At 39.7% G+C, this 14177-nt stretch overlaps 1 long non-coding RNA gene across 1 annotated transcript in view; it reads right to left on the bottom strand.

The window, feature by feature from the left end:
* The window catches only part of LOC129019025 (uncharacterized), a 35460-nt gene extending 23127 nt beyond the window's left edge, over nucleotides 1–12333 (bottom strand). Inside the window, exon 1 of the long non-coding RNA XR_008495478.2 lies at nucleotides 9860–12333. This is a non-coding gene — a long non-coding RNA (uncharacterized LOC129019025). The remainder of the gene's footprint in view (nucleotides 1–9859) is intronic.
* Between the last annotated feature and the right edge of the window lie 1844 nt (nucleotides 12334–14177).

The raw sequence follows: 14177 nt of genomic DNA, 5'->3' as shown, positions 1-14177 counted from the left end.
TTTCTGGAGAACCCTAATATACTGATGTATGATGCTGTGTCCCCAGTGGTTAAACCCCTGAGAACCAAGTGGGTGAAGCAGGTTTGATCCTTCTACCCACCCATCCTGCAGATCCACTCGGGTAATTTATGCTTCCCAGCTCTGCAACCTTAAGGTTTGCTTGATTGAAGGTCTTGGTTCCCAGCATGATGATCACTTACATAAGAGGGCACAGTAACCTTCCATAGAATCAAAAGCTACAGCTCCCGCCTGGTCACCGTATCTCCTTATGTTGGTGAATTAAGAGACAAAAAAGAAGGCTGGGCTGCCCTTGCTGCTTTTAACAGTGAATAGGACTTTGCAGCCACCAATTCTCACAACAGAAAAGAAGAAAACACATCCCCAACCCCAGCCCCTGGGACAAGGCTTGAATCCCCTTAACTCTGTAGCGCCAACCAGCTAAAATGTTAACCAATAATGAGAGAAGGTAGAATGGGTGGCGTTCCCAATTATGGTCTCAAGAGCAGCTAAAGTAGGGAGTACTACTGTTTCTTCTACGCTAACCCATAGTAGTAGTCATTTCTGGAGAGTGTAGCTGGCCACTACTTTGAGGAGAAATGTGTCATGCTTACATGAGTGGATCCCACTGGTACAGAGGGCAGGATAACTGTATTGGACGCCTCTTGTACTCCACTGCGAATCCTCTCACTCCACCTCTGCCTCTAGCTCCTGTTGCAGAGCATGCCTCCACAAAGTCTACACCCAGCTTTGTGCAGGGAAAGCCAGGCAGTGCCTTGCCCTAGGGCCATGTTGCCTCTCCCTTCCCAATCCATGGCTTCTAGGTCCCCTAGCAAGGGGAAATAACTTTAAACATGTCTCTGACTGTTACTACCAATTTCAGAGAGCTAAACCACTTTGTAGTTTCACTCAGTGTTATAAGACCAAACCACTCAAGTTTAGGCCTGCCAAATCACTCAAGATTTGGACCTCAAGCTACTCTGTGCCAGAATGCCCTGTGATATAGACATTTCTGGGACAAAAATGGAGGTCTGGCTTCCCACATACTGCAAGAACTGGTGGAGTGATAACTGTGATCATGCTGCAAAGCTTTCAGCAGGCATTTTATTCTGGCTTTTGCTGATCTGTACTAGATAATTCACCTTAAGATGTTTTTGGGGTCTTCTTAATCTTCTCTGAGGATGTGGGGGTCATAATGGATTCAAAGAGAGATAGGGAAACTGATTAAACTCTTTGGTTAGAATAAGTTCCAGAACTGATTCAGAATGCTATTGATATGAAGTTCAGAGCATGTATATAGACAAGGTACCTTCTCAGGCTTAGACTAAAGATCACCTGCTTACAGATGGGCTCACCAGTGCTGAATGGGTGCCACCAAGCAGGAATAAATGGCCATGCTGACAAACATTGGTACACTACACAAACCCAGACCTGGCCACAATGTCAAGGCCCTCTGAATGCACTCCCCACCCAACTCCAGCTTATGTTACCAGGCCAGAAAGAGGGCAATGTCTACAAAGCATAGCCAGGAAGGTGGACACTCTTCAATGAGGGGCATGGCCAAAATTAATGATTCATCCTGAGATGGATCACCTCTTCTTTGTTAGGCCTGGAGAACCAGCCATAAGCTCAATTGAAAGACCCCAAACTAGGGAGACAGAAAATGCAGGCCCTCCTTGGGTGGCACAGCAGGGCTTTTTGAAAGGCCTGAGGTCCCTGCTCCTGGATAAGCCACAACTGGTGCTGGTTAATGAAATGCCTGTAAAAGGTTTATAGGAACTATTGATTTCTTCCCCTAGGCACTGCCCTATGTCATTGGAATTAATTCAAGTCTGAAATGGCAGGGGATGTTAAAACTGAAAGCAATCCTGTGACTCCTCATCCCAAAGAGCTGTTTGAATAGGCAACCTATTAGGGGCCATTCAACCCAGAATCCGGTAGAATGTGTGTGATATATTTCCATCCTTCGCACCAGGCAGGGAGGACATCGTCAATACTCTCATGATGATGGATGGCTTTACTCACTATGTCCAAGGGTATCCCAGCAAAGAGCAAATCGTCTCCATAGCAGGCTGAGTTCACTGTGAAATACTTGTCAGAACACATAAACCCACATAAATCCACTCAGGTTGAAAGAGACTGTGAGGATTGGCTGCCACACACAACATTGCACTGGACAGGGTTACAGCAACATTTCTATTCTAGGGGTTGATAAATCCAGTCTGCGGACTGATTTTAGGCAGCCTATGAGCTAAGAAAGGTTTTCATATTTTTAAATGGCTGGAAAAAAAAGATTTCATGATGTGTGAAAATTGTATGAAATTTAAATGTTTCCATAAATAAAGTTTTATTGGAACACAGCCACATTCATTCATTTATGTACTGCCTGGGCATCTTTCACACTAAATGACAGAGATAAGAAGCTGTAAAAGCTTAAAATATTTAGGATATATCTTAATATGGACTGAATTGTGTCCCTCCAAAATTCATATGTTGAAGTCCTAACCCCCAGTACCTCAGACTGTGACTGTATTTGAAGATAGGCCTTTAAAGAGATAATTAGGTTAAATGAGGCCATGAGTAGCCTCATCCAATATGACTGTTATCTCTATAAGAAGAGGAGATTAGAACACACATGTGGGCAGACAGAGGAAAGACCACGTGAGGACACAGCGAGAAGGCATCGGTCTGCAAACCAAGGAGAGAGGCTGTGGAGGAATGCAATGCTGCCGGCACCTTGATCTTGGACTTCTAGTCTGCAGAACTGTGAGTGTTTAAGTCATGCAGTCTGTGGTACTTTGTTCTGATGGCCCTAACAAGCTAATACATGCACTTTTACAGAAAAGGTCTACCTACGCCTGTCCCATGCTATAATATCATCCTAAAATTCACCTGAGCCTTGGTATAAAATTTTATGTATTTCTGCTATAATCCAGTGTGTCAACAAGGGGACCAGACAGGGCATTGCCCTTTCATCTCTTTCCAAGTCCCATGGAGAAGAAGCCTGAGGGTTACTGCCTTTCAGGGAGGATCATCATGTGCTGTCAGGGTTGGCTACCTACAGCCACCATGGGTGGTGTCCAGATCACCCTGCAGCCCAGAAAAAGGAGCACTGACATCTACGGAGTTCTGGGCTGAGCTAGAGACAACTCAGGTCTGCATGCATCCTTCCGTCAGTCCTGTGCTTCTGCCCCCTAAAGCTCTGCCTAAATGGTTCTAAGCTGTTTCCCTTCCTGTGGCCTCAGCAGCTCCAGGATACTGTGCACTGAAACAGTTCCTCAGGCCATGGTATTTAATCCTCTTATAGCTGTTAGGATGAGATCCTGGGTTTCTGTGTCTTTCTTCCCCTCCTCTCTCCCAGAAAGACATGAAACATCCTGGGCTCTTTTGCTATCAGGATCGTGTCTCTCCGCATGTCTCATTTTTTAAAAAAACACTGAGTTGTTTGCCTCTTTCCTGCTCTAAGAGGACGGTTTATCAGCATTTGCTTGCTTTGCTGAAATGTGCTTCACAGATATGCAAACCTCACTTGAGAAGATGGCACCTATCCTAACCCTATCTAAAACACAGCAGTCCCTTCAGAACTGCAGCTGCCTTTCATCTCAGCTCCACAATCATCAAGCACAGCCTTCTACCAAGATGGAAAGTGCAACTTAGCATTCTGCTCTTGCCTCCAAAAAAGAGAAAATGCAAAGACAAAATAAGGCTATCTTGAGAAAAACTCTATCATCTTTAGTAAATACATAGATGAAGATTAATGCAATTTATTAGTTATGAATTATTGGTATTTATCTATATTTCTAAATAATATCAAATATACATTAAATACCAAGAAAGATAAGTTCTTTTTCTCAGTCTCTGATAACTACATTTAAAATAAGAGAAGAGCAAACACAAACACTTTGACTATTAAATGTGTTTACCTTCTAGGCCATTAGTATTTATACTATAGCCAACAGTCCAGCCTAGCAATTAATATGAGGAAAAGAGCTGGTCACATGTCCACATCTCTCTGGTATTATGCTAAGTACCAGAGCTAATTAAGATATGGTGTTGCCTCGAAAAAGTTCACAGTATCATGGAGAAGATGTGAACGTGAAACCACCATGCAAGGTGAGAGTAGCTAACACAACAGAGAAGATGCTTCTAAATGAGGTCCAGAGAAGCATGGGGCTGGGTGGGGTGAAGTGGGAGTGAAGAGCTGAAGAATTCTTCCTGGACATTGTTGTCACCTAAGCTGAATCAGAAAGAACACAGAGGGTTTAGCTAAGTAAAAAACAGCACAAATAAAATGGCAAATGTGCATCCAAGTAGAATAAATCGTTCACATGCAACACAAGAAGTGTTTCTATGATAACATAAAAGTGCTTGTTACATGACATTTTGAAGTGGAAAGTGAAGCATCTATTCTTTACAGCTCAATCCTTGCCTGAAATCTCTACCTAGAAATGGCCTGATAAAGCTCATATCTACACACTCAAAATCTTGTTTGCTTTCTCTATTCTCTATTCACTTGGCCAACAAATGCTTTTGATCATCTACTACGTGCCAGGCACTGTTTTAGGCACTGAAAATGCAAGAATGAGCAGGAAATACCCTGTTCCTGCCTGTAAAGAACTAATACTTGGTGGGATTACAAAAAATATATATACTTTTTTTAAAAAAAAAGAGATGTCTCATGCTATAGAAAAGAATCCACATAGATAAATCCTGATGATAAATGACAGTCCATTGATCTAGAACTGCCTGTCCAGCAAGGTGCTACCAGCCACGTGTGGTTATTCACATTAATTTAGTTAAAATTGAACAAAATATAAAATCCATTCCCTCAGTAGCACTAGCCACATTTCAAGTGCTCAAAAGCCACATGTGGCGCAGGGATACCATAGCGTATAGTGCAAATAATAGAACATTTCCAAGTACTGAAGGTGCTATTGGACAGTGCTGTTCTAGAACAGCTCCCATGGGGAAAAAAAAAAGTCTCCCATAAATGACAAAAAATTAAATAAGGATTTTGTCAGGGATCCATTGACAGCTGATTCTGTACACTGATTCATGCACAAAAGTCTCCCATTACTTTTAAAATTCAGCCCAATCATAATCCTTTCTAAATTGTAATTTCACCAAAATAAGATGTAATATACCTTGGATATAAACTTTACATGTGACATTTTATACTCTGGACACAAGACTGAGAACATGTTTTTATTGCCCCCATTTCTCAGACCTCATTAGCATAATAGTAAAGGAATAAGGTTCCACAAAAATTTTATTTTTAATGGAATGGAAATTTTGAAAGCAATTATAAGATTGTATATGCAAGATGAAGTGCAGCAGGAAAATCACAACTTAAAAGACATGGAACGGAGGTCTCAGTCAAGCTAGTTGCTGATTTGGAGAAATTAAAGGCTCAAAAGTACCAGCAAACAAGGAGAGTATTACTGAGACATGGGAAGAAAAACAGCCTATAGGCCAGGCGCAGTGGTTCCTGCCTGTAATCCCAGCACTTTGGGAGGCCGAGGTGAGCAGATCACCTGAGGTCAGGAGTTCAAGACCAGCCTGGCCAACATGGTGAAACTCCGTCTCTACTAAAAATACAAAAATTAGCCCAGCTTGGTGGCGCATGCCCATAATCCCAGGTATTCAGGAAGCTGAGGCAGGAGAATCACTTGAACCCAGGAGGCAGAGGTTACGGTGAGCCAAGATCACGCCACTGCACTCCAGCCTGGGCGACAGAGCAAAACTCCACTCCGCCCCTACAAAAAAAGCCTATAAATGTTGATTTTTTTTCATCCCATCCCTCACTTTTATGTGCAAAACACCTGGCAGCCTATTTTTGCAATATAAGTCACCTCCGGGCAACCACCTCCAAAAAAGGAAGATGATCTTTTTAAAGAAATTGGGCACAATATTGGGAAGAAACAGAAGAGTCATTTCAAGAGACATAGCACTAAGCAAAGCCATCTGTAATTTGGTGTTTTAGAAAGTATCAAGAACTAAGCCATGGAGGATGGAATGCAGGGTTCTTTCACCGCATTGGCCCATGTTGGGGGCCTCCTGTACCCTGCATATATAAGCAGAGAGTACAAGTTAAAAGTCACAGAATGGAAGTGGTTTGTATACGCTTCATTTCATTTTAGTTTTTCTGTTATTTTTCTTTACTTGCGTGTATTCCTGTGAATACATCCTTGTTAAATTAAAAAAAAAACAACTAATCCATGAAGTCTGGGCTCTCAGTCATAAGTTTTTAGTGCCTCATTCTTAAGTATGAATGTGCAACCAAGTGTCACCAGATATTTCAGGAAATCCTGCAACATAAGGACCAAGATTAAAAAGACAATATAAAACCCAAGATTTAAGAAAGTAAATAAATTAACACCGGAGGTTGGGGGTGGGGTAGGAAAAAGAAACAATAAAGGAAAAGAAAAAATTTTAAGTGATATATTCAAAGACCTCTAAGGAGATAGTCTGTCCACAAATAATAATATTTGCTATCAAAATGAAAAAATTAGAGAATCAGAAAATACTCTTAGGAATTAAAATATGATTGCCAGTCACTTGGAAGATAAGATATTCAATGAAGAATATCTTACAGAAAAGCAGTATATAAAGAAGAGATGATAGTCATCAAATAAAATTGGACGAAATCAAGTTTGTTTTCCATCAAACTAAGAGATTCCCAACAGAGACAACAGAGAAGAGAAAAAAAGAGAATAATTAGATAATTTTTAGAACACTGAGAATAAAGAAAAGATATTAAGGCTTCCAGAGAATATGGGAGAAAATCTGCTAAGGAAAGAGAATCACTAACACTGGAAGGTAGATGACAATGTAGTAATGTCTTCAAATTTCTCATGGGAAAATCATTCTCAATGGAAAATTCTACATAAGCCAACCACTTAATCATTTATAAGGGCTGATTGAAGACATTTTCAAATATGCATGACTCAGCATATTGATTTCCCTCTTAGGAAGTTAATAAAGACTAATTCAGCAAGAGGAAGGACTAAGAAAGAAGAAATTAGGGAATGTAGTAAAGAGATGATCCAACTGAGAAGAGCTAAGAAGGACAGTCTCAGGATAACAGCTGTGTAGCTATCCTAGAGAGCAATCAGTTAAAAGCAGAGAAAGATAAATAAAATAAAATAACAAAATAAAGTAAAGGATACAGAGATAAGTGTTGGGCAAGGGGATATCAACAGAATAGGTTGTATTATATTGAGTTATTTTAAAATGAGGCTATGGTAAGGGTATAGGGTAAAGTAAAAAAATAAAGGTAATAGAAACTCCATGTAAGACAGAGTTAAAAAAAAAAAAAACAAAGAAAATCATTGTGCATTACATGGTGCTCTAGAGAACAATAAGTATCCAGTCACATCAAGAAAACTATTTCATTTCCAAGTTATTATCAAACTCTTGACAAAGAAAAGAAGACAATTATGGTTAAAGAATGGAATCAAAGATTATGTTGGCAAACAAGTAAACAAGATTTGGAAAGTAAGTAGGAAGAGGTGAAAGAATAATGTTATTAATATACTCATATCACATCATATTACACTGTAGGTAATCAAGAGATATTGTCTATATATAATGAAACAAGAGATTAAAAGGTAAAATATTACTTAGAGTTCAAGAGTAATCAATCAAGGAACTAAAACTAGTAATACAGTTATCCCTTGACACACTAAATTAGAATCTGTTGGATGGGACCCAGCAATCTGTTTTAATACTCCCTCCAGTAGAGTCTGATGCTTACTAAAGTATAAGAACCACTGCTATAGACATAGAAAAAAATTGGGAAGAACAGACACCCAATTATTAAGAAAGAAAGCCCAAAGGAGCAGGACTTCTGTATTCTTGATTTTTAATGAGTAAGTGTTATTTTCATAATATAGAGTTTACATTGTGCAAATATGTGTATGTATATATGTGTAGCAAAATATGGATAAAGTTTCCAGAATCATCAAAGTATGTTTTACTTCCCCAGAAAAACAGAGGAAAAGTCTTAGATATGCTCTCTGGACACTGTAACAAATCCAAGACAGAGTTGAACATATGTACAGATATAACAAACATTCCAGAACTTGGATCAAAATTCTAAACGAATACATATACAGCAAAAGAAGCATTTCCCACAATCTCTCTCCAGCATGATAATACTGTATGTTTCTGATGTTCCTAAGGGCTGTATCCACATAAAATACACTGGCAAGAAAAGTGTTAAATAACCAAAGCAGATTCAATTTCTTCCTCACAAATCTTATTCTAATTCTGGCTAAAAGAGCCCAAATTATTTAAAATATGTTCTTTATACTGCTAATCATCTTTGATTTTCACAAATCAAAATGTAAATTAACATACTTAATCACAGCCTTTTTAATCCAGTAAGTCCATTCAACTCAATATTTTTGGATCATATCCTAAAGTAAAGAAAACCTATATAGGTTAGAAGAGTTCTCAGTACTTGAGATAAAAGCTATTTGTGTATGAAATACTTAGAAAGAACATGTAAGGTATAGAATTGAAATAACTAAAGCAAAACTAAAGGAGAAAAAAGAAAGAATAGATGACATGATTCAAGTTCAAATTAAAGAATAAAGCTGACATAAAATGACAAGAATGCAGAAAAAAGACAGAGGAAGCCTGCCTGTCACCAAAGAAACCTGATGACAGAATCATAAAATGAAATGGACCTGGAGAAAACGGTGACTTAAAAACCATTATTACATTTGATTTATATAATCCAGTTTAACTGCCTGTTAGAAAAACATTTGGTGCACATCTAGTAGCAATTTTTTTAGCCATTCTTTTTTTAGAAGATTTATTTGCAACAGCAAATACTGGTTAGAATTCTACAGCAAAGGTGAAATATGAGTGCAAATATTCTCTAGCTCAAAATTCTGAAAATTTATTTCTCCCCTTGTTTGGAAGACCAGAAAATTCTGAGATTATCTTTAATAATAAAAATGTAAAAATAAAGCACTTATTAAAGCAAATCAGAGTAAACCCACTTTAACTCTCCAATGCCAAGTCATGGTCATATTAAATGTCTTTTTTAGATGACTCCCTTTTTAGACCATGAAGAAATACTACATAATAATTGGAATATATCTGTGTTCATATAAGTACAAGTCGCTATACAATATTCTTTCTGTTTTACTAATAAAATTAGTAAGTCATGAAACATTAACCTATATTCAGGGATTAGAACCATCTGAGGTTTCTTCTGTTATATGGCTATTTCTTCCCTGGACTTACATATCAGTACATCACGTGATCATTATTAGCACTGAAATTTCAATGCAACATTTATATCATTACCATTTAAAAGCCTTAAAATTTAAGTGCACATTTTATAACAAAATTATAGCCAAATATTATCTAAATCTAAAATTGCCTTTGACCATTTAATAAAATTATCTATAACATATCCATTTCCTCTGTCATCACCTTATAGATAGGACATTATATTTCTCTTGTTGATCCAATAACAAGCTCCTGTGCCTGAAACATAGTAGGACTCCCAAAATGGTGGTTGTACAGAATTGAAACCAGATCCATGAAACTATTTTCTTGGTTTTTCTGTATTTTATCTATTTATGTCTCAATGAATAAAGTTTACTTGATTATACGTGATCCTGAGGTGTTTAATTATCAGCAAACATAATCACTCACATATTTCTCTAGCTTTAAAAAGCCTTATATTTTGGTTGAAATGAGACCTGAATATATTAAGAATAGAAGAATTGCATCTGAAATTAAAGTACAAAATTAAGGTAACTGGAGCACAAATATGCGAATTGAAAAAAAAAAAACTGCTCATAAATTGCAAGAATAAACATTAACCTAATGGCTTATTTACCTTTTAATTCAAAAGGTAGCTTGTCTTCCCTGGAAGCACACAACAATGAGAGTCACAGCTTGCATGTGACCGCTCTATCCACAGTCCCAGAAAAATCTCAGGCAACAATGAGTGCCAGGATCTCCGGCAAAACAGCCTCTTTTGTAGACAGGTTGGTGAAAAACATCTATTTTAAAGCATCTCAGTCTCTTTGCTTGGAATCCATGCCTATTCACAAACCTTATGATTAAATTTTTGTTTCCACCATTAGTTAATTAACATTATGATTTTACAAAAATTGGGTTTATTCACCCAGTTCAAGAGCTTGACCAGCGGGAGGGACACCTTTATTCGCAGGAATAAGGTGATTCAAGGACTCCTGTCCTCAGACAAGAGCAGCTCCGGCCGGGTTTATTTCACAGGATCCGGAGTCCAGGCCGCCAGGCACTCTCTTTGTTTTTGTGACCGTTTTTTTGAAGCTCAACTTCTTCACATCACATGGAAGGAAAAATATGTATTTTATGTCCCATTTTATCAGATTAACTGTTAGAGTTTTAGGGAACTTAGATTTTCCAAAAGAAGAGTCCACGGAGGCATAGAAATAATCAGTGACTGCCTCAAATCACCGTCGCACTCCAGCCTGGTCCATTCTGGGGCCGGGCACGCAGGGAACCGGCACGCACGGCGCCCACGGCTGCTCCGCGTCAGATAATGGGCCCCACGGCGGCCAGGAACGCACCCTAGCACCTGAGGTCAGCCTAGGGCCTCGACTCCCCGAAGTGAGAAGGCTGCGGCTTGGGGGACAGCCGGCTGGGCAAAGTGCCCGGGGCGGAAATGCCTTCCATGGTGCCCCCAGCTGGGGCCCAGAGGCAGCTCCCCGGAGACCAGGGGTTCCGCCCTCAGAGACTCAGAATACCCCTGCCTGCTGCGACCTTGAGCCTCCTGACTTACTGAGCCTGGTGAGGCCTGCCCACGGGGGCGTTCACAGCTCCCTAGGGGCCTCCACTGAGCAGCCAGTTTTGACGCCACCGCTTTGGAGCCTAGCCTCAAGAAGTGGCTGAGCGACAGCGATCTTGGCAGGGAAGCGGAAGTGGTCATGCCGAACCCAGCCTGTGCAACACCCGGCACTGCCATCGCCCTGACACAGGAGAGGCTGCTTTTCCTTCTAACCTCAAACAGCTCCACGGAGAAGGGCTCATGCCTTCCAGACCGTGGGCCTCAATCCTGAAGGCTTCAGCCCACCTTGAGGAATATTTGGTATCATCCGAACCCAGCAGTCCAGGGGAACAAAGTCAGGAGCAGCAGGAACAAGGCCTGGGCACCAGAAATCAACATGGTACAGAAGGAGAATGAGAGAGAAGGCAAGAAGCCCAGAGGCAGTTCTGGAATTTAGGGCACCTCTAAGCCCACAGCACCAAGTCCAGCAGGGATTTTAAGGGTGACTGGCACAACGAGGATCAAGAATATGTCTTGGCCCAGCCGTCCTCGATTGGGGTCTCTGGCTCCTTCTAGCCCCATTGGCTGCCAAGGTATCCAGCCAGTGGGTAGGGGTGAGTTACCCCAACTGGAGGGGCAGATAGAAATGTAAAAGTTTACCCTATTGGTCACAACCGTGACTAGAAATGTTGTGACCTCTGCACGCACTGCACTGCAGGAAGCCACTCCATCTTTAGCAGGGAGGGTTGTCATGCAATACTAGGGACATACTTAAACTGAAAAAAATTATTCCTACAAAGCCGAACACACTCTTACCATACAATCCAGCTTTCAAACGCCTAGGCATTTGCCCAAATGAATTTAAAGCTTACGTCCACACCAAAATCTGCACACAGATGTTTATAGCAGCTCTATTCTTCATTCCAAAACTTGGAAGCAAGCAAGATGTCTTTCACCAGGTGAATGAGTAAGTCAACTGTGGTACATCTAGACAATGGAATATTAATAGGATTCAGGGCTAAAAAGAAATGGGCTATGAAGACATAGAAAGATATGAAAGAAACTTAAATGCACATTACTAAGTGAAAGTAACCAATCTAAAAAGACTGCATACTGTAAAATTCCAACTTTACAACATTCTGGGAAAGGAAAAACTATGGAGGCAGTAAGAAGATCAGTGGTTGCCAGGAGTTTAAGGGAGAGGGGGATGAATAAGCAGAGATTCATGGATCATTATGACTGTGAAAATACTCTGTATGATACTATAATGGTGGACACATATCATTATACATTTCTCAAAACCCATACAACACCAAAAGTACAACACCAAGAGTGAATCGTAATGTAGCCTGTGGACTTTGGGTGATAATGATGTGTCAATATAGTTTCATGAATTATAACACATGTACCACTCTGCTGGTGGGGGATGCAGATATGAGGGAGGAGGGTGGTCAGGAGTCATATAGGAACTCTTCTGCATTTTCTGCTCAGTTTTGCAGGGAACCCAAAACTGCTCTAAAAGATAAACTCTATTAAAAGTGAAAAGAAATATTCTTTGTTGATCTGAAATTCAATTTTAATGGGCATCCTGTAATTTTACTTGCGAAATCTAGCAACTCTGTTGGAAGAGCACTAAATTTCAAGTTATATAAATTATAATGAATATTTTAATATATTGGATATATTTTGAGTCCCTACTCCCCCTCCTCAGCAGGCGGAAGCCCCAGTTGAGTAGAGAGAGAGATTTAGATGGCCTGGATACCCCAAATACCAGATTCAGTTAATTTGCCACAATTTAGCTCCCTTTAATGAGCCCAAAGATTAAAAAGAATATTTTTACATGAATTTCTAGTCTCCTAAACTAACATTCTTTGTTTACATAGGGCTTATATTCAATCAGAGGCTTTTTGTGTCTACATGTGTGTTGTTTAAGTAATTTTACTAAATCTGTGAAGTCAGAAATGGATTTCAATTATTTCAGCGCTCGCCAGTAACCTAAAGTGACATCCGAAAAATAATCTCCATGAATGCTTGCTAAATTCCTCTTCTTCTGTCTCAGATATTTTAAAAGTAGTACATCTGACCTCTAATGCAACGTGCTTTCTTCTCATTAATAGGGCTCTTTCTTAGAAGCTCATTTACATGATATTAGTATAAATTTTATATTTTATTTATTCAAGGAGCAATCTCCACCAAACTTTGCAGAGCCATGATTAGAATCTCTATATTTCTGAAGTCACCTGTCAACACAACTGTGCTTGAATAATTACATTCAGCAATCTATAACCCCAGGCAATTCCAGTTGCTACAGCTATGCCTATGCTGAGATTTTAGGTATCAGCACATCACCAAGATAACAATAAAGCTCATAAAACTGAACCTATTATCTGCCAAACATATCTCTGGATAGTTGCATCTTGGAGAGAAGTCTATTATAGAGATACTGACACACATCACAGCCCCCACCATCCCCACTACATACTTACAATATTATTATTGACAGTAAGCAATGACTAAGGCTCGTCATCTACCATAAATGGCTGATCTGTCTGCAACAGATTTAATTTACTGACATAAAACATTCTCATTTTCTGCCTACCCAGGTTAAGCAGATGCCTGAGAAGTCACAGAGAGTAATAATTCCCACGCTGGTGGCTGACTATTGGTCACTGATTATAACTGGACATTGGAAATTCTTTGCTGCAAAATATCTATTATGAATATGAAGGGACTTTCAAGTTATTCATAGTCTTTCTTAAAGGCTTTTATTAGAGGCTTTTCCAAATCCAAAAGCCAAGATAAAATAGCTCAGCATAGCATTCATTTTTAATGACTCTCAAGCTAGAATGTAAATCCCTGTTCGGCATGCATTAGCTCTCATCAGGATTTTAACAACTGGCCTAAATCTTGCCTTGCCCACACTGGATGGGAATGCTAGGCGGAGTCACAATGGTGCCAGGCAGGCAGGGGCTGAGAGCTGCAGATCTCATAGCCACTGAGTGGAAATAGGAAAAAGCACTTGCAATTTTAAGAGTGAGCCAGCTCCTTCACTCCTAGAGTTCTGTACTGGACCTCTCCACTCACTAACCCACCTTTGCAAGAAGGAGACAAATCAGGGGCTTGGCTATTTATTCTCAGTGAACAAGTAAACCCTTATGGTAGTAAATGAGTGCCCAAACATTAAGAACAAGTAGTGCAATTAGAAACCAGAGTTTTGGTCTTAAGGGTCTCTGGAAAGAAAATCTAGAAAATACATAATTTTCTGTAGCAAAATCTGAGAATTCAGACCTAGACATCTCACCTCTATCTCATTTGGTGGGCCCTTGGAAGAAAATAGAGCAATGCCCAGGAATAAAAATAAAAATCAGATACCCCATGAGTATAAAACACACTCAGAGACAGT

Source organism: Pongo pygmaeus, chromosome 17 (genome assembly GCF_028885625.2).
Source record: "Pongo pygmaeus isolate AG05252 chromosome 17, NHGRI_mPonPyg2-v2.0_pri, whole genome shotgun sequence".
NCBI classification, from domain to species: Eukaryota; Metazoa; Chordata; class Mammalia; order Primates; family Hominidae; genus Pongo; species Pongo pygmaeus.
Note: the sequence above shows the minus strand (reverse complement) of the source record. Positions and strands in the feature narration are given on the sequence as shown.